Below are 19,852 nucleotides of genomic sequence, written 5' to 3'. Positions count from 1 at the left end.
GACTATATTTCTTATTACAATTCTTTTAAAAGACAACTATTTAAAGCAATAATAATAGCAATTTATTATAGGGTGTGAAACAGGTGAAAGTAAAACATATGATTATAATATAACAAAGACAGGGAGGGTAAATGAAATTATACTCTTTTTAGGTAATAAATTTTATGGAAATTGGTATAAATTAATTCTAAGCAAAATGTGATAAATTAAGAATATATATTGCAATCCCTGAGAGCTAAGCCAATAATATTATACAAAGAGGTGGAGCTAAAAAGCTAATGGAGGAAATAAAATGAACTGCTAAAAATCTTTGATTAATTGAAGGCAGAAAAGGAGGAACAGAAGAACCAAATAAAAAAACACCAAGTGAAACTAATATAAAACAAATAGCAGGATAGTAGATTTAAACCAAATCATATCAATAATTGCACTAAATGTAGATGGACTATGCACTTCAAATAAAGGGCAGAGACCATCAAATTGGATAAAAATGACCCAAATCTATGTTGTCTTAAGAGACACACCTGAAATATATAGACACAGATAAAGCAAAAGTAAAAAGATGGGAAAATCTATTATGTAGATATAATATAGATAGTAAGAAGAAATACAAACAAAAATAACATAAGAAAGCTGGCAGGGTCATATTAATATCAGACAAGTACGCTGCAAGACATGGAGTACTACAAGATATAGAGAGAGATATTTCATATTGATAAAAGGGTTAATTAATCAAGAAAATGTAACAATCCCAAATACGTGCACTTAGTAACTGTATTAGTTTGCTAGGGCTGTCATAACAAAGCACCACAGACTGCGAGGCTTAAAAAACAGAAATTTATTTTCTCACGGTTCTGGAGGCTGGGTATGTGATCTGATGATGCTGGCAGGGTTGGTTCCTTCTGAGGGCCATCTTCTCCCTGTGCCTTCACATTGTCTTCCCTCTATTCATGTCTGTGTCTACAACTCTATGCCCAATAACTACAGAATACACATGTTTTTTCAAGGACACATGGAACATTCTCCAAGATAGACCATGTGCCAGATCTTAAAATAAATAAACAAATATTAAGGGATTGACATCTTACAGAGTATGTTCTCTGATAACAATGGAATTATATTAGAAACAATAAAAAAAGAAGTCTAGAAAAGCCCCAACTGTTTGGAAATTAGCACACTAGTAAACAACTCATGAGTCAAAGAAGAAATCACAGGGGAAATCACAAAGGGAAATTCAGTTTATCTTAAACTGAAAGATTATGATAACACAACATATCAAAATATGTGGGATGCAGGTAAAGCTATGTTTAGAGAGAAATTTATAGCTTTAAATGCTTATATTACAGAAGGAGAAAAGTTTTGAATCAATGATCTAACTTTCTACCTTAAGTAGCTAGAAAAAGAAGGACAAATTAAGTCCATAGTAACAGGAAGAAAGAAAATAATAAAAACAAGAGCAGAAATCAATGAAATAGAAAACTAACAAAAAATAGAGAACACTAGAAGTTGGTTCTTTGAAAAGATTAATAAAATTGATAAACTCCAGCAAGACTTAGCAAGAAAGAAAGAGAGAAAGTAAAAGTGGGGCCAGGGTAAAGGCTATATGGTGGTTCTTTATACTGTTCTTACCAGTTTTTCTGTATGTTTGAAATTATATCAAAACAGGGGCCGGCCCCGTGGCCAAGTGGTTAAGTTTGTGCTCCACTTCGGTGGCCCAGGGTTTCGCTAGTTTGGATCCTCAGCACAGACACAGCACCACTCATCAAGCCATGCTGAGGCAGCATCCCACATGCCATGACTAGAAGGACCCACAACTAAAAATATACAACTATGTACTGGGGGGCTTTGGGGAGAAAAAGTAAAAGTAAAATCTTAAAAAAAAATTATATCAAAATAAAAATTTAAACAAAGCAGGTGAAATGTGCAAACTGATAATATTGAACGACTTAAATTTTGTGTCTATTTTTGCTGAAATGAAGATGGGAGTGGGAGAAATGTGGGAAGGAATAAAAATTATGGTTGAAGAAATGAGAGGGCCGAGTCCTTAGATGCGCCACGAAGATGCCCTTAACTGATCAGGTGCCAGTGCACGGCTTCTCTAACCCAGATGCCTACACAGCTGTGCGGTGTCGTTGTCATCTGGAGTCTCCTGAGCTGCACTAGGTTTCCACGCCAGTTTGCATTCTCTCCTGGATGTTTCTTGCACCCAACACTTAAACTCCTCTTGCAGCTCTAACCTAAACGCCATGTGAGGCCAAGTTTTTTCTACAATGTTATGGGAAAGAGGATTAACTTTTACAGGGGGAGAAGACAGGCATTTAAATTTAGATGTGATGGATGAAAGCAAGTCTCATATTGCATCTGAATCAGAAATGAGGCAGAGCCATTTCTTTATTCTAGAAGGCAACAGCTGCTCAGAGACTAGCAGACTGAACCACTTCCTCCCTGCTCAGAATTTCTGAGCACACACACACACACACACACACAGGCATTCATATACATATATAGTTAGAAGAACAAAGAAAAGGAGCACAAAGATAAATAATTCATTGATAACGTCATTTACAACTTCAGCGCACCGTTATATGTTTCATACCATGTGATTTCCTGCAAGAAGCACGTTCATGAGTCCAGGCAATTCTCTCAAACCCAGAGGTTAAGGATTACCTTGCAGATAAGCACTAACCAACCAATTAAGATTGACTAGTTATTTTTTTAAAAGAGAGAGATATTTCCTTTTTAGACTTTTATTTTTTTCTCCCCAAAGCTCCCTGGTACATAGTTGTATATATTTTTAGTTGTGGGTCCTTCTAGTTGTGGCGTGTGGGAAGCCACCTCAGCATGGCTTGATAGCGGTGCCGTGTCAGGGCCCAGGATCCGAACCTGAGAAACCCTGGGCCCCCGATGCAGAGCATGCGGACTTAACCACTCAACCACGGGGCCAGCCCCTAGATTTTTATTAGGAAAAATTTCAAACATCACCCAGACTGAACAACCCAATTACACTGAGTTGGAAGAAGTCATAAAAGAGGAAGTCTGCAGACTGGGATCAGAGCAGAGCACAGTGAAATTCAGCTTCCCTGGGAGCTCGCTCCGATTTGATTAGTCAGCGGATCAAAGCTCTTTGTTTAATTTAGTTTCCTTATGGATGTAAAGAAAGGCTGTTCCCAACCGCCCCGTCTGCACCAAGTTTCTTTGGGTGGAGGTCAAATGCTCACGTTCTGCTCAAGATTCTTTTTCTTAGTTGATTCAATCAAGGTTGGGGGAAAAGACGGTTTTATGTTATTTTCTACATTTCTTTCAACAAATGTGAGGCTTACATTTTCTCACTACAATCTGCCGTGTTTGAGATGGTGACAGGGTATCTGTGTGGAGATGATCGTCGGGCAAATAGACCTATAGATCTGGATCTCAGGAGAGCGTTCTGGGGCTGGAGACCTGTTAGAAGTGGCAGTCCATAAAATTGGGAGACGATGTCAAGAAAAAAGGGTGTGGAAGGAGAGTAAGGCCTGGGTGGAACTCTGGAACTCTCCCACTCGGTTACAGGAGGGACGTGCAAGAGCTAGGTCATGAAGCACGTGGCCCTGGGAGAAAAGAGGAAGTAAAAGGGTTACCCACCGACGAGAACTAAGGGTGCTGGAGCCCGTCAGAAGGAGGCAGGAGACAGGCACGGCCAAAGCCTACAGACAGAGATAATCTAATTTCTATCCAGCGCATCTTACTTGTCCTGCCCCCTGCTGGAATCCCTGGTCTCTTGGGGAAACGGCCCTTACTCCTTCCCCCCACCCTCTTATCATCTCTTCCTCCCCATTCCTCCTGGACTGGGTAATTTCTACTCGTCAGTCAGATCTCAGCCTAAAAATCTCTTTTCTGACCTTCCTGTGAGATCAGATCCCACTATTATCTACTCTGTACTTTCCCTCTACAAAATGTGTAGGTTGTCATTGTGTGTTTTCATGACTCTTTGACTAACACCTACCTCGCTGAGTAGACGGTTAGCTCCATGAGGGTAGAGACCAAGTCTGTTTCATTGGCAAAGTCTATGCCACGTGCCTACCTCAGTGCCTGGGCCAAGCTGCGCTCAATAAAGATGGAATGAATGAGTGAGCGAATGAAGGCAAGGAGGTGTTGGCACATTCCCAGGACTCAAGGCCAGATATTCTCAGAAGTTCCACTCTATCATCTGCAGTTCCCGCTCAGGATCCTGAGCAACGCTGACTGTTGTTGTCCCCTGCTGCGGCTCATGTGGCCAGGGTCCCGCCTGGGGTCAGGCCAGCCTCTCCCCTGCCCTCCAGCCTCAGCGCAGCTCTGTAGAGATCACTGGCCATCTCAGTGAGAGGGGTTTCGGGGGACTGATGCAGTGGAAGCCAGCCCGAAACAAGTGGGAGGTGAGGAAAGGAGACAGTGGATGTAGACAGCTTTTTCTCACGTTTAGCTTTGAAAGAGAGGAGAGAATTAGGGTGGGAGCTGCAACAAGCTTTTGGGCCAAAGCAGTTGTTGGTTTTTTTTTTTTTTTTTTTTAATTCTGAGAGAGATTTGTTTAAATCTCTTGCTTAAATGTCAGTGGTAAGTTTCCAGTTAGGAGGGAGAGGTTGAATAAATAGGAGCGAGACAGAATCCTGAGAGGAGGAGCAGAGGCACCTCCAGTGGGCACATGGATGTTCATACAGCTCTTTCTGGGGCTGGCCTGGTGGCCCAGTGGTTAAGTTCATGCACTCCACTTTGGTGGCCCACAGTTCGCCGGTTCGGATCCCAGGTGTAGACATGGCACCGCTTGTCAAGCCATGCTGTGGTAGGCATCCCATATATAAAGCAGAGGAAGATGGGCATGGATGTTAGCTCAGGGCCAGTCTTCCTCAGCAAAAAGAGGAGGATTGGCGGCAGATGTTAGCTCAGGGCTAATCTTCCTCAAAAAAAAACACAAAAACACCCCCCAGCTCTTTCTACCTCACAGTGGGCTGAGGCCCCCAACAAGTGGGGCAGCTGCTCCCCCGTTTCAGCGTGGGATGCTAGACTGCCTAAGCAGGACTGGGAAGGGAGATGTCCAAAGACTAGTTCTGAGTCACTATATTGACCACCCACCTCCAGCTCATAAAGAGCTTGGATAGACAGAGAGAGGAACCAGAAATTACTAAGCAGATTTCTGTAGGAGAGGCTGGTACTGTGGAGCCCACCCCCAGCCACCCCCACGGAAGACGGGAGATGTGCTTCCCCTTTTCTCAAGTCAACCGAGGGGGACCGCTTGGAGAACTGGAAGGGCAGTCCCTGGAGCCACAGAGACAGAGGGGTGTCTGGGGCCCACCTGGAATGCAGAGGGGAGGCTGCGGCTGTGCCAGCTGTCACCGGCTGGGCTTTTACAAAGGGCTCTGTTTGAGCGGAGGTGAAGGTTGGTCAAATGTGTGCACTTCCTATGGATCAGATGTGAGCCACAAGCGCTAGACAGAGTGGCCAGCGGCTCTCTAGATCAATGATTTTCACCTGGGGCGATTTTACAGCCTAGGGGACATTTGGCAATGTCTGGAGACACTTTTGATTGTGATGACGAGGGGGTGCTACTAGTGGAGGTCAACTAGGGGACAGAGGCCAGGGATGCTGCTAAATGTTCTACAATGCACAGGACGGGGCAGCACAGAGGGGAGGAGGGTATAAGTTTGGGGTTGAGAAGTTGAAGGAGTCCCCATGTGATGGTCTAAACGCTTTCTGTGGAATAAGAAACTCATCTTCTGCTGAGAGTGAGGGGGAAGGGAGGCCCACAGAGATGTGAAAGAATGCAGAATTGAAACAGTCATTTCAGGAGCGAGGGAGCTAGGTGACACATGGTAGGGTTGCCAGACAAGATGTAAGAGAATGGACGGTCCAGAGGTGCAGCCCGGACAGATTCCTGGAGGCCACCCAGAGGAAGGGGGCTTTTAAAGGGATGCCATAGGAGAGCCTGTGTGCCCAGGCCCCTCAGAAGAATGCTGTTGAACCCTGGAGTGGCACTGAGGGTCTCTCTATTAACAGCCTCATCTTCCTTTGTTGCTGTAGGTCTCAGCTGTCCACTGGTCCAAGTTTGGCACCCCCACTGGTCACAATCAATGAGTCAGTTCCTGGATCAGCGATGACACAGTAACTGCAGGGAGCTCTCTGCCTCAATTGTTCCCATTTTGCCTTTACAGAGGGGACACCTGCTGACTGCACCCCATAAATGTCATCGAGCATGGCTCTGGCTCCATGCGGTCTTGGTGCTCCCGCACAAGTCTGTGGATACGGACGCAGGAGACGCTGCTCTCCGTGCTTCTTACAGAGATGACCTGGTGCTATGGTGGTGAGCAACAGACACGGACCCCGACCACAAAAAAAACTCCACTGGAAGGATATGGAGTCCCTCACAAAATAGAGAGGAAAGTTGAAGAACCTAGTCTGTAAAGGACAGGAACCAGGGAGTCGTTGGGGACCCAGAAGCAGGAACTGATTGATGGTCTCATCCGGCTACTACACGGATGTGTCAGCCCCCACTTCTCTGCTTTTGCTACCCTCCATCCAAGAGTCAGAGTCCAGGAGAGAGTGCCCGGGTGGGCCCAGTGTGCTCCCACCCCAGGGAGGAAGACACCGTCTCTGATTCCTGTGGGTAATCAGAGTACCGTTCCCAGAACCCGGGGAAGCAGAGGCAAGACTGAGAAAACAAGGTTCGTGGATCTCCTGGGCTTTGTCGGGAGAAGAGTTCTGGACGCTCATATCTGGAAGACACTCCACAGTCCCCAAGCGCTCCTTCCCCCATGATAGAGATTCCCAAACTCTGAGTCTCAGGCCCCCTTGCAACTCAGGTGGAAACGCAGGACTGCATGACAGTTTCAGGCATTGCTGGGCCTGCAGTCCAGACCCTTCTCTAGAAGTCTCTCGGCCTCTCTAGCCGGCGTCTGCCTGGCTCAGCTGCACGTCTCTCTGGGGACCTGCAGTTTAACCATTTCACGCCCACCGGCACGTGGGTCATACAGGCTGGGCCCTGAGCCTTGTCTTAACCTCGTAAATTTTTTTCTAAAAGGGCGAGACACTATTTCAGTCGCTGTTTTGCAGGGAGAAAAAGTCCCGTTTGTCCTTATGATTCATTTTGGTGGTTTTTGGATGATGTTGTATTGATTCATGACGACTCACTCGGCATCTGGTATGAATTAAACTGGACTTTCTCTTGGTGACAGTAAAACGAAAGATCTTAAACAAGGCTCACATTAAAAAGAGGCCTGGTGGGAATACGAGGGTTTGAGCAATCTTTAGGACTTGAGTCAGCTCAGTGAGATGCTGTACCGTCTCAGCAAGTTGAGCAGAAATCGACACGCGGCCTCAGTGTGGTGCTGCCCATGACGTGATGTCTGCTCCTCGTTTCCACCCCGCTGACTCCTCGCGGCTCAGTCGGCTTCCCATAATGTGTGGTTTTACCCTGTAGCCCTTGCCCCAGTTAGACACACGGGGAAACAGACAGAGGAAGCTGCCATGGACATTGCATCAGGGGCCAGATTTTCTTTCTTTCTTTTTTTTTTGGAGGAAGATTAGCCCTGAGCTAACATCCGTGCCCAACTTCCTCTGCTTTCTATGTGGGACGCCTCACAGCATGACTTGCCAAGCGGTGGGTAGGTCCACACTTGGGATCTGAACCAGCGAACCCCAGGGCATTGAAGCACAATGTTCAAACTTAACCACTGCACCACCAGGCTTCCCCAGGGGCCAGATTTTTCTCTGGTTTGTTCCAGGAAGTTTTCTGCGGAGTCCTAGAGGCCATCCAATAGTCCTCAATGGGGGATGGTTTTGCCACCCCAAGGGGCATTTGGCAAAGTCTGGAGACATTTTTGGTTGTCACTGCCGGAAGGGTGCTACTGCTCTCCAGTGTGCAGAGGCCAGGGATGCTGTTAAACATCCTGCAGTGCTCCAGACAGTCTCCACAACAGAGAAGTTTCCAGCCCCAAATGTCAATAGTGCTGAGCTTGGGAAACTGCTCTAATCCAAACTGACCCCAAATCCCAGGTGACGTAATGGTTTCAGGTCATTAACCAACTTCACGAAAAGGCCTCCAGCTACGTAAAAGTAGATCTTCTGAAAAACCACGTAATTTCTGCATTTAAAAAGTGTATATGTCAGGGACCGGCCCTGTGGCCGAGTGGTTAAGTTCGCATGCTCCCCTTCAGCAGCCCAGGGTTTGCCGGTTCGGATCCTGGGAGCGGACCTACACACCACTCATCAAGCCATGCTGTAGGGGCATCCAAAATGGAGGAACTAGAATGACTTGCAACAAGGATATACAACTATGTGCTGGCGCTTTGGGGCGAAAAAAAAAAAGAGGTAGATTGGCAACAGATGTTAGCTCAGGGCCAACCTTCTTCACCAAAAAAAAGAAGAAAGAAAGAAAAAAAAGTGTATATGTCTTACTTAGATCTTAGTCTCTAAATACCATTCTCCACTAAAAGGAACCACAGCTGCTGAGAAATGGCCGATCCAGGGCTGAGACAGACTAGTGAGGAAGATATCAGAGACTATGGGGCCAGAAAAAAAGGACACAGGAGCCAACCTGAAGGAGCTCTCTCTGGCCAAATATGGAATGATTTGAGCACCAAAAAAAAATAACGCAAATATGTCAAAATCCATACCTGCAAATTGAAAGAGGAACTTGTGATCAAAAGATGAAAAGCTAGCTCAAAACCATGTGGCTTCTAGAGGTTTCCTTTATTTAAAAAAAATGGTGCTTCCATTGTCTCTTAAACCTGGATGTTTTCATTTTTCTTTAGTGTTACCAACAATGGGGGAAAGGAAGTTTGCATCATCTTTGCTGAGCTCCTATATTAAAGCTGTTCCAGATAGACAGCCAGAACGAGGGTACACAGTGAACACACAGTCATCATCAAACAAACCGTGACGGTACACGAGAGCTGGGATGGCTGCAGCTCTCACATGGGAAAGAGAGAAGGAGAGAGCAACGCGTGAACAGGCGGAACAGACAGATCCATCCAAGGTAGGGCGCTTCAGCTGGATTCTTCTTATAATCGAAAACTCAACTCAAATGAGTTTAAACAGTGAAAAGAAGTTATTGCATCATATAATCAAGAATTCTAGATGGTGCTACTCAGAGTATGGTCCGTGGAGTGGGATGGCTCACAAGCTGATTGTTCCTGGTCCATAATGAGATAGCACCCCGTGCATGAAATAACCCTGTGCATGATCACCTTTCTGCAGACTTCCTTTCCTCCATTGTTGATAATGCTGAAGAATAATGAGAACACCTGGGTTTAAGAGGCAGTGGAAGTACTACTATTTATAAGGGAAACCTCTAGAAACCATACGGTTCTTTTTTTTTTTTCCTGAGGAAGATTAGCCCAGAGCTAACATCTGTGTCAACCTTCCTCTACATTTTATATGTGGGACACCACCACAGCGTGGCTGGTGACTGGTGAGTGGAGTAGGTCCATGCCCGGGATCTGAACCTGGGAACCCAGGCCTCTGAAGTGGAGCATACGGAACTTTAACCACACGGCCACAGGGCCAGGCCCCCTATTCGTTTTTATTGTATGTTACAAAAATATCGGTCAGTAAGATATAAAATATAAAAACTGGAAACAAAAAACAAAACTGCTTTTGTCATGGACAGTGTGAGAAACACTGGCCTGACATGGTGATTAGCAATCCTGGCTGCTCGTTACAGTCACCTGTGAGTTCTGACAACGCCTCACACTGGAGCCCATTCCCAGAAATGTTGATTTAACCGGTCTTGGGCGGGGCCCAGGCAGGGGTACCTTTAGAGACTCACCAGGTGGTTCTTATGTGTCGGCAGAGCTGAGAAGTGGCCGTCTGGATTTCAGCTGGCCTCAGATGAGGCTCGATGCGGACGTCCAGAATGTCACCAAGGACCTGTGTTCTCATAGCACTCAATGCTTATATTCAAAAAGAAGAAAGAGCTCAATCAGTGACCTCAGCTTCTGCCTTAAGAAACTAGAAAAAGGTGAGTAAGTTAAGTCCCAAGTAAGCAAGTGAAAGGAACTAACAAAGACCAAAGAGGAAATCAGTGAACTGGAAAACAGAAGAACAATAGGGGAAATCAATGAAACCAAAAGCTGGTTCTTTGAGAAAAATCAATAAAACTGATAAACATCTAGCCAGACTGACTAGGGAAAAAATAGAGAAAACATAAATTACCAACATCAAGATTAAGAGAGGGGACATTACTACAGATTCTATAGACATTAAAAGGATAATAAGGGAATATTATAAACAACTTTATGTCACTAAATTCCATAACTTAGATAATACGGACTTTCAGTTTCCTTTTAAGTCTCAAACTCCCAAAGCTCACCCAGAAGATGCAGGTGACTTGAATAGCCCTATATTTATTAAAGAAATCAAATTTTTAGCTAGAAAAACCTTCTCACCAAGGAAACTCCAGGCCCAGATGGCTTTACTGGTGAGTTCTACCAAACATTTAAGGAAAAAATAATGCCACTTCTACACAAAGGCTTCCAGAAGAACGAAGAGGAGAGAACACTTCCCAGCTCATTGAGTCCAGCATTACCCTGACACCAAAACCAAAAGCATTACAAGAAAATACACAGAAATCCTTAAAATCCCAACACCCACCAAATTGGCACCCTTTCTGGAGACAGTCGTCACTTGCCGCCTGCCCCTCCACAGCTCTTGTGAAAAGAAGTTACCCCAACCCAGGACGGGCCCTGAGATGGCCTTGAAATGTGCTACATGATTTTCTCCCCCTGGGTCCAGATGTTTGGACCCAAGGGCAGCCATTTAACTTACATCTGGAGGCTGGCTTGCAAAAGCGTGCTGGAACCCAATCAGATGCCCTTCTCAGGAGGCTGATCCAAGACACTCAAAGGGAAAGAACACTTGACTGTGGGAGCGGAGGATGGAGACTCATTTTGACTCAGCAGCTCTGGCAGCTATATTGGAACCATGAGGCAAAGCAGAGGAAAGGTGGGTCCAAAGAGGAGAATGGGGCAGATGCGTAGGCACTGGCAGAAATTGCCCGAGAGAAGGAGCAGGCAAGCGAGCGAGCAACGAGGGAATACCTCACGCTTCTGTCCCTTGTGAGGCCTAGCTCGTCAGATTCTTTTAGATTCATGTAAGATCCTTTATACTTGAGTGACACTGAGAGGGACTTCTGTTTCTTAAAGCCAAAACCACCCTAAGTAAACAAAATGCTCCACGAAACCCCCAATGTGGCTATCTTTGGAGATAAGATCTTAGGAGGTAATTAAGATTAAACAAAGTCATAAGGATGCGGCCCTAATCTGATAGAATTGGTGTTTTTGTAAGAAAAAAAGAGACCAGAGCTCTCCCTTCCCAGCCCACCCCCAACCCCCACACAAAGAAGAGGTCACGTGAGCACACAGTAAGATGGCGGCCACTTATAAGCCAAGAGAAGAAGCCTCAGCATGAAAGTTGCCTTGCTGGCACCCAGATTCCAGCCTTTGAAACTGTGAGGAAATAAGTTTCTGTTGTTCAAGGCACCCGGTCTATGGGATTTCGTTATGGCGGCTCAAGCAGACTAACATACCGTGTGACCCACACCTACCCTTGGTGGGAGCCAGGGCAACTGGCCCACAGTACAAGCAGGTGGCCTGTGCCCAGCGTGGGGCGGGAGGAGAGTGCCAGCAGCACAGCCCGGAGGGAGGCCGTCCCTGTGGCCACCAAGTCCAGGCCACTTCCAAGCTGACATGGACATATTGCAAGGAGACGACTGATAAATTTGGAACTATAGTTAAATGTCAACCAGCCTCTCACTCATCTGTCCCCTAGGAAGTGCTCCAAGATGTGCCAACGATCCAAGAGGGCTTTCCTTCCATTTTCCTGGTCCAAACATGAGCCTGGAGGGTAGACCCATCTGAGCACTGACTTGTTAGGAAAAGCTAACCCCTCCCGGGGGGATGGACTCAGCGCCATTCACCAGCCAGGTTACACTGGAGCACTTCCGGAAAGAGCGTGCTGTCTTGCCACTGCTTCACTCGGGTACTGAACGGCAGGCCCTGCTCGCCGGGATACTGCAGACACCTCGGCCCAGAGTAGCTGGGAGGGGTCAGTCCTGATCCAGCCCCCTTCCTCTGTCACTGCCCTATGGGTTGTCCACTCACAGACTTCTGTGTTCTAAGGTGGCCACTCACTAACCTTGTCCTCCTTGTGTGAGAGCTAACGGATCAGTGACCGAGAGCTCCTGGTCTCCGTCTCTGCAGTTGGGTGTTTCCATCTCTAAGGGAGAGTTTTCATGCCTTGTTGGTTGCTTCCATGATTTCTCCTTCTATTTGCTTCTGCAATGCTGCGAGGCAGCCCCTTCACCTGCCCGCCATGACCCACCCAGAGGCCTGCCCTCCTGGGGCTGCCATGGTGGGAGGGGGACAGGGAGTGGGTGCCTCCAGGCAGGGGGAGGGGACTCAACCAGAGAGGGACCCGCGGGGGCTTCAACTCTCTTAGTAACATCTGCTTCGTTTACTCACACTGGGTGATGGGGACGTGGGCGTTCTGTATTATTCTGTATGCCTTTTTGTATATCATGATTCATAAAAGCCTTGTAAAAAAAGGTTAATACAAAGGAAAGTGGGTATATATGAGTGTTATAAAGATAGCAGAGCAAAATTCACACGGCGCTGTGGTGCAGAGACCACCATCTCCCTAATGCAGCTGAGCACCACCTCCCCAGCAGAGCCCCGAGACCGACAGCAACACCTCACAGGCTGAGCTGGAGAAGGTGCTGGAACCGCTATGCAGTGGGTCCAGAGTCCTGGGAAATGCTGCCCTCAGCGCAGAGAACGAAGCTCGGCAGTTTGCGTGCACCGCAGACGCTGCAGTCTCCATCAGGAAGTTTGGGGCTTCTCGTTGATCTGAAAAGGAGGCACCTGGTGGACATGGTTGGGCTGGGAAAAAACCAGCAAGCATACAAACAAAAAAAACCCCACCCCTGTTTCTGGTCCTTGGGCGACCATTAAATGTTCTACCACCATGGAGGAAGGGACAACGGATGTCGGGGCCCCCACACTAGGGAAAAGGTGTATTTGTATGGGAGTGTGTAGGGGAGAGGTGCGAGATAGACAGCTTAATCTTCATTTTCCCTAGTAAGGGGTGGAAATCAGTAGATCACGGTTCAAACTGAAAAATCAGTCAATAGTCATAAAAGCATGTTATTGAGAATGATGGAGGTAATTATCAAAAGAAGTAACCAAAGAGTCTGGACTTTGCGGGGCTAGCCTAGGACACGGTTGCTGTTTAACCGATGTTTATTGTACAACTGACCAAATACAAATTAAATTAGGAAAATAAATAAAACAGATCAAATCAGAGCGGCTCTGTCTGGGCTGGGAGGGCAAACCCCGGCCCCAGCCCACCCCTGGGACTTTCACAGCTTAATTTGAAACTAGACAAACCAGCGTTTCAAGACATTCCCAGGAAACAAGAGGGAACCGCCAAACGCCTTGGAGGAGAAACAGACCCTTGAACAACAATTAGTCTCTGTGATTCAGGACGGGAGAACTTTGCTGCGTTCCGTTCCTACAAAGAAGCTGGGCAGACATCTCCCTTTTGTAGTTTATTCAGCTTTCAGAATCTAGAAGCAGCTGGAGTCTCCCTCTGTGGCTGTAGTCCCTGAAACCTAAGAATTGTCATTGGCCCCACGTTTAAGCAGCTGTGTCTTTCTGAGATGTCTTCTCCCGGCTGAAGATGTGCCTTCCTGGTCCTTCACAGGGATGTGAGGAGGGGGTCTTGAGAAAGAGCACAGCAAAAAGCTTCTTGCCCAGAGCCGTCTCTGACAGTGTGTAGAATTTTTCAGACACAGTCTTGGCTAATTTAAATAAAAGAAACTGCACATTTTGGTTAGGTCCTTCCTGGGCCAAGTTTTTACATAGATTTCCAGCAATGTCAATGCATGGTATACAATGATAGTCTCTTTAAATTGGGAAGAGGCTGCATGAAGATGCGAATGCAGTTGGAAAAGCTTTCAGCCTGAATCATGTAGAACAGGGACGTATTTTTACTACATTATTTCAGAGTCACGTGTGAACAGTCACACGTGACTATGTCCTTTTTAAGCCTTAGGAATTTATATATTTATAAAATCTGCAAAAGGGAGCATTACATGTGGGGTCTGCCCAGGGATTTCCAGGAACACCTTTTTGGGGGGTTTGTAATGTAGAAGAATTTTTTGAGGTGTGTCCCAAAGGTTGCCTCTTTATCTGAGAACTCTCACACCCACTGCCATCCCCAAGGGTGGGCCCTGCCCGCTCCCCCATATGTTCATGCTCACTAAGTTGAGCTGTATGACAGTCGGGGGGTCTGACCCAGAGGAAGCACTCCAGCAGCTGAGCCAGTCGCCTTCTCTGCCCTGGGGATTTGGGTCAGTTAGTATAGGCACCAAATTCATTAGGGTTATGAAAAGACCAGCCACGTTTCAACAGAGAGGAAAAAGCCGGTCTGCAGAGAGACCAAGCGAGGAAAAAGCAGGTGTACCGGGAAGCAGAGATGAGAGATGCTGGGTCTTGAGTCAGATCATCAGGCAGAGACCGACAGAGGCCAGGAGACAGCAAGACCAAGCGACAGGCAGATGGAAGGACAAAGAGACAGAAACGCAGTAAGAGAAAAAAGAGAGGACAGAGAGACACAGGAGCATAGACTGAGAAAGACGAAGCGGGTGGGAGACCGTGCCTGGGCTCCCCACACGTGCCCCCACCCCCAGGCGGGCTGCTCCTCATTCCAGGATCCCAGAGCGGGCCCTGCCATCATCAAGTAAATCGTTACTCTTTCTTAACCTGGTGGACGAAACTCTGTCCCTTTTGGCACAATTCCTGGGTGAGTCAGTCATCAGACAGTTCTCGGGAGTGAAAGAAGCTAGGGCTGCTGTTTTGTGTCTGTTCTGATCATTTATTTTTATCTTTTTTAGGAGGAGGGGGCATCCAGTGCTTTTTTCTTCTTTTTTCCCAAAGGGAAGGGAATTAAGCATGTCAGTCAGTATAATAAAATTCACGAAGTACATCTCTTTGTTCAGACAATGGTATTTTTTTCCTATCTCCAGTCATTAAGTCATTGCTGCTGTAGGAGTGACACTTAAGTGACTGGGTTTTTATTTTTGTCCCCAAGGGACAAAAAGTACTGCCTACTTTCTCACTGTGCACAGGGTGGGTGATGTGTCCAAGGCGATTGTTCCAGAGCTTCAGAGAGCTGGGAACGGTTGACCTGTGTAGAGACCAGCGTTGGCCATCTCTGTAGAGTGAAACCCCACCAGCTTCTAGCGCACAGTAGGTACACAATAAATACAACTGAAAGAATGGACAAGGGACGCACATGAGTGCTCGTGGATATAACCTGGCCACAGTAGCCCAAGCTGGAGGAAAGGAGCGGTGTGGGGACCTGGGCTTCAGGAGTCTCCTCCGTTTCCTTTCCTGCCATGTGGCAGGCTGAGTCACCTGCCCACCTGGACAGAGCTGGGGAGGGTCCTGGGCTGTGCCTGCCCTGGGACCCTGAGGCTCAGGAGGAAGGGGAGAGAGTAGGCTTCTGTTCACTGCTGGTGTGGCTGATGTCAAAGCACAAAAGACTGCTCCAGGTTCAGAGGGGTCCAGCTCACTAGGGTGGGGGCCCCTGGGGATCTGCGGGAGGGACCTGGGCTGCCATTCCCTCATCACAATGAACAGGGGGAGGGGTGCCCAGTCCCAGCCCCCGTCCTACCCCACCGCGCAGAGTGATCACAGGGTCACAGCCCAGGGTCAAGGAGTCTGCAATGTCACAGCTGGAGTTGCCAGTGGCAGGCTGGGCTGCAACCTGCGCAGCTGCCCTATGGGGCAGATGGAGGCTGCCCTGCCAGCCCTGCTGCCACCAACGTAAGGCAGCAGGCCAGCCCTGCCCTCTGAGGGTTGATTCAATCATTCTTTCACTTGTTTGTTGACTGACTGCCTCCTCCCCCTGGAACCCAGAACCCAAGGCCCAGGAGAAGGGGACAGGCGGCCCACAGACGGCAGTCCATCAGCGTCAGCAGACTGACGAGAGCTCTCGCTTTCCAGGTGTCCTTTAGTCTGTGTTTCACTCAAGGCCCCTGAGGCCATTTTCCTGAGGTTCTGGGTCTGAGGTTGCCTTTGACTGTCTTCCGGGCTTCGGGTTTTGGGCACCTGGGAGGCACATGTCCCCTCATTGATTCTCCAGTTTTCACTCTGTTGTCTCAGGTGATGACTATTGCAGTGTGAAGTTCAAAGCTGTTCCAATTATCAAGATTTTTGAAAGTCATCCAACTGTTTTTTGTTTGAAATTTGGGAGAAGTCTTTATTTTTCCATCGGGTTTAGGGATTTCACCAGGCTAGATCTTCGAGTCGGGGTAGCTTCTCATTTTCATTGGTATGAGATGACCCATCCCAGTCCATTAGAAAGTCTTTCATTCATTTATTTAACAGATATTAAGGGCTTACTCTGAGGGAGGGAGGGAGAAGGAGTGAGAGAGAGAAAATAAGCTTTGATTATTGACTGTGTTCTACTTGATTTATTCAGAAACACTAGGAATTTTTCCCCATATTTTATCTTCACACTTTATCCTAAAAGTCTGGTCTTTTCCCTAGCTTTCCTTTCGTCTCTCCATTAATCCTCCCCATTTGCCACATACGTTTCTCTTGTCTGTCTTCTGTTTAATCACCCAGTCTCCTGTAATCCTATTAATCACAGCTTCCAGTGACAAGCTAAAGCAGTGGGGCCCCCGGTTCCCCCGCACTGTCCTTGTCTAATGGCCCTGAGAAGAGGGAACAGTTGTTCTCTAAAATCTTCTCTCACTTGGTGTGAGAGATCCTTTTCAGAGAACAGGGTTATCCATACAATTTCACTGCTTTCTTCTTTTACTTCTGTGCTGGGGGCTTTCTCACTGGGATCAGATTAATTTTTTTCCTCTCATATTCAGACTCCCTTGCCATTCATGTGTAAATCCAATAAGAGTAAGTGGACTTTTTTTTTTAAAACAATCACTAAACCTTGTAGTATATGTGTGTTCAAAAGGGAGGAAAGAGAGGAAAGAGAAAATGAGCGGAGGGGAGAGAGGATCCTGTTTACCACTCTACTCGAAGAGTGCAGGCCCCACACGAGCAGAGACAGAAGATGTGATGGCAATCTGTGCTTCTCTTAGTGGGTCTGGGGTCCCATGTGCCTCTTGTACTGTGAGCATCTCAAAGTGAGAATGTGATTCCGATGTCTAAAGATGTGTATTTTTCATATGACAAGACCCATAAGGCAAACCAACTACTTCATCTGGTGCTCAAGCAAAGAAACAGCCATCCATCCCCACTTGGAAGGGAAAACTGGCTGAAGTGGATATTTCATAGGTGATACTGTACAGTAGAGATGTTTGGGTAATTTAAGGAGTTTTCGTGAGTAACTGACTATATGGGATAAAGTCTTACCTGGAGATTTTAGAATCCAATCCTCAGATAAGATGTGACCCCATTGTACAAGACACGTCAACCACGGTGTCGGGGATGCCACAGCTCCTTCTGGTTGAATAAAGTGGACAGGCACCTCTCCTCATAGCCTCTAATTTACAGGTCCCCTGACAACCTATGACTTGGTCCAAATAGACAATATGAGCCAGTCAGATTCCTCATCTCTGAAACTGGGGACAAAGAATGAGGCAGTTAGCCATGGGAGCTGAGACTTGAATGTCACACACTGCCATTTCTGCAATGTCCCATCAGTTGCACAGGTCAGCCCTATTCAGTGTGGGAGAGGACTTTGCAGACACAATTCATTAACACTTGTGGGCACCTGTGACATTGCAGGCACTGTTCTGGGGACTGAGGGGGCAGGGATGAAGAAGATTCCTGTTCTCATAGTGCTTACCCAGAGGGGTGCTCTCGGCAAGGCATAAATAAATACGTGAGCAAGAGGGTCAGAGAATAGCAGAAAACCCTAAGTTCTGGAATGAAGCCATGAATTCTTTTTGCAAGTAACTATTTCCTTTTTGAGAAACCTCTTGGCTTGCTTTTGGGTTCTGTTCTTATCTGTAAGTTTAAGCATGGAGGAAGGGCTGATGATGAGGTTAAGTAACCAACGGGGTAGACTAAAGAGGATGTATGTCAACAACTGACTTTGGCTTCCCCAAACCAGGGAATACTCTGCCTCTATTTTGAGAATTCCTCACCTTATGGACTCACCCCTCCACATGGTGGAAGCCAGATGCTTTCCCAGCCTTGCTTACAGAATAGGCCGAGCATGCAACTTAAGAAACCACCACTCAGATGCGCCTGCATGAGGCTAAGTGACACTGAGAAGCAGGTGCCAAGGAATCCTTCCTGGCGAGGACGGCAGCAGACCCATACGGCTCTGAGAGGCAGCAGCAGCAGGCATCCCAATGGGGGAACCGTCTTCAAGTGCCCACCAGGGCAAATGGCAGTGTGTGTGCATTGGGGGCTATCTGAGGACCGGTCCATGTAAACAGCTTCCAAGCCTAGTTTTCTGCTTTCACAAGGATTTTATAAGGCACCTAATATCCTTTAATAAATTCCTCTTCAGCTTCCACCAGCTAGAGAGGAGTCTGTTGCTTGTAAGCAAGGTCTCTTACTGGTATGTGGAGGGAGAAGGGCAATAATCCAATGAGTGAGATACTTTCTGACAGAGGTCATGCTAGGAAGATGTTAACACAAGGAGATGTGAATGGAAACGGAGCATCCCTTTGGAACTGACTGCACTTGTAAATACATCACACGGCAAGTCAGAACATGTAAATTGAGTAGTAGCTACAAATTTGTGACAGTGGAAACACATACACACACAAGGTGATGTGAGAGAAAGTGACAGGCAGGGGTGGGGGCAACTTTTGATAAGGTGGTCAAGATACCTGTCTGAAGGGGTGACATTTGAGCTGAGACCTGAAAGATGAGAAGGAACCAGCCATGCAAAGATATGGGTAAGCAGACTTCCAGGCAGAAGGCACAGAAAATATAAAGGACGAGTTGATGATGTTGAGGGACAGATGGAAAGTTGGAGTGTTTGAAGTTTAGTGCAGGTGGGTGAACAAGGACACGCTGAGATGGAAAGCGGGTAGGAGCCAGTTCATGCCAGGCATTGCCGACCACGGCCAGGCATTTGTATTTTATTCTAAGAGTGCTGGGAAGCCATTAGAGGGTTTTAAACAGGGAGTGATATGGTACCCATGGTAGCCAGCCTCCAGAATGTCCCCCGAGGATCCTGACCTCCTGGTATTTACAACTTTGTGTAGCCCCTCCCACACAGAATACAGCTGATCTGTGTATGTACTAAGATATTGCAGAAGTGACAACATGTGACCTTCCAGGTTAGGTCATGAAAGACATTGTGACTCTGCCTTCCTATGTTGGATCACTCTCTCTGGGGAAGCCAGCCACCATGTTGTGAGGACACTCAAGCAGCCCTATGGAGAGGCCCACTGCTGTGGCACTGAGGCCTCATGCCAACAGTCTTGCAAGTAAGACATCTTGGAAGTGGATCCTCCAGGCCCATCAAGCCTTCAAATGATTGCAACTCCAACCAACATCTTGCCTACAACTTCAGGGGAGGCCCTGAGCCAGAACCACTCAGCTAAGCAGCTCCGAATTCCAGATCCGTAAGTGCATGAGATCATAAATATTTGTTGTTCTAAACCACTGAGTTTTGGGGTAATTTGCTACCTCTTTCCATTGTTCACAGCTGGTGTCTGTTTGTTTGGCGGGTGCCCATGCTTTAGAAGTTGTTAGGTATTTTGACTATCAGCCCTGAGTAGGAGTGATGACACAGAGAAGAGTCACGAGTGCGATGAGACCAAATGGTGGAGGCAGAGAGAAAAGCATCTCCCTGGGGAGGGATGACTCACTGGTGCTATTTGCAGGAGGACAGAGCAAAGATCTGCAGCCCAGCT

At 47.1% G+C, this 19,852-nt stretch overlaps 1 long non-coding RNA gene across 1 annotated transcript; it reads right to left on the bottom strand.

The window, feature by feature from the left end:
* Nucleotides 1-13,223: 13,223 nt before the first annotated feature.
* Nucleotides 13,224-19,852, bottom strand: LOC111775185 (uncharacterized). Its single transcript, XR_002810677.2, has 2 exons — nt 17,385-19,852; nt 13,224-16,410 (listed from the first exon to the last, which is right to left on the bottom strand). It is a non-coding gene; the product is annotated as an uncharacterized lncRNA (long non-coding RNA).

The sequence above is a fragment of the Equus caballus genome, chromosome 1 (assembly GCF_041296265.1).
Source record: "Equus caballus isolate H_3958 breed thoroughbred chromosome 1, TB-T2T, whole genome shotgun sequence".
Lineage (NCBI taxonomy): Eukaryota > Metazoa > Chordata > Mammalia > Perissodactyla > Equidae > Equus > Equus caballus.
This window is presented reverse-complemented; position numbering and strand designations above follow the sequence as displayed.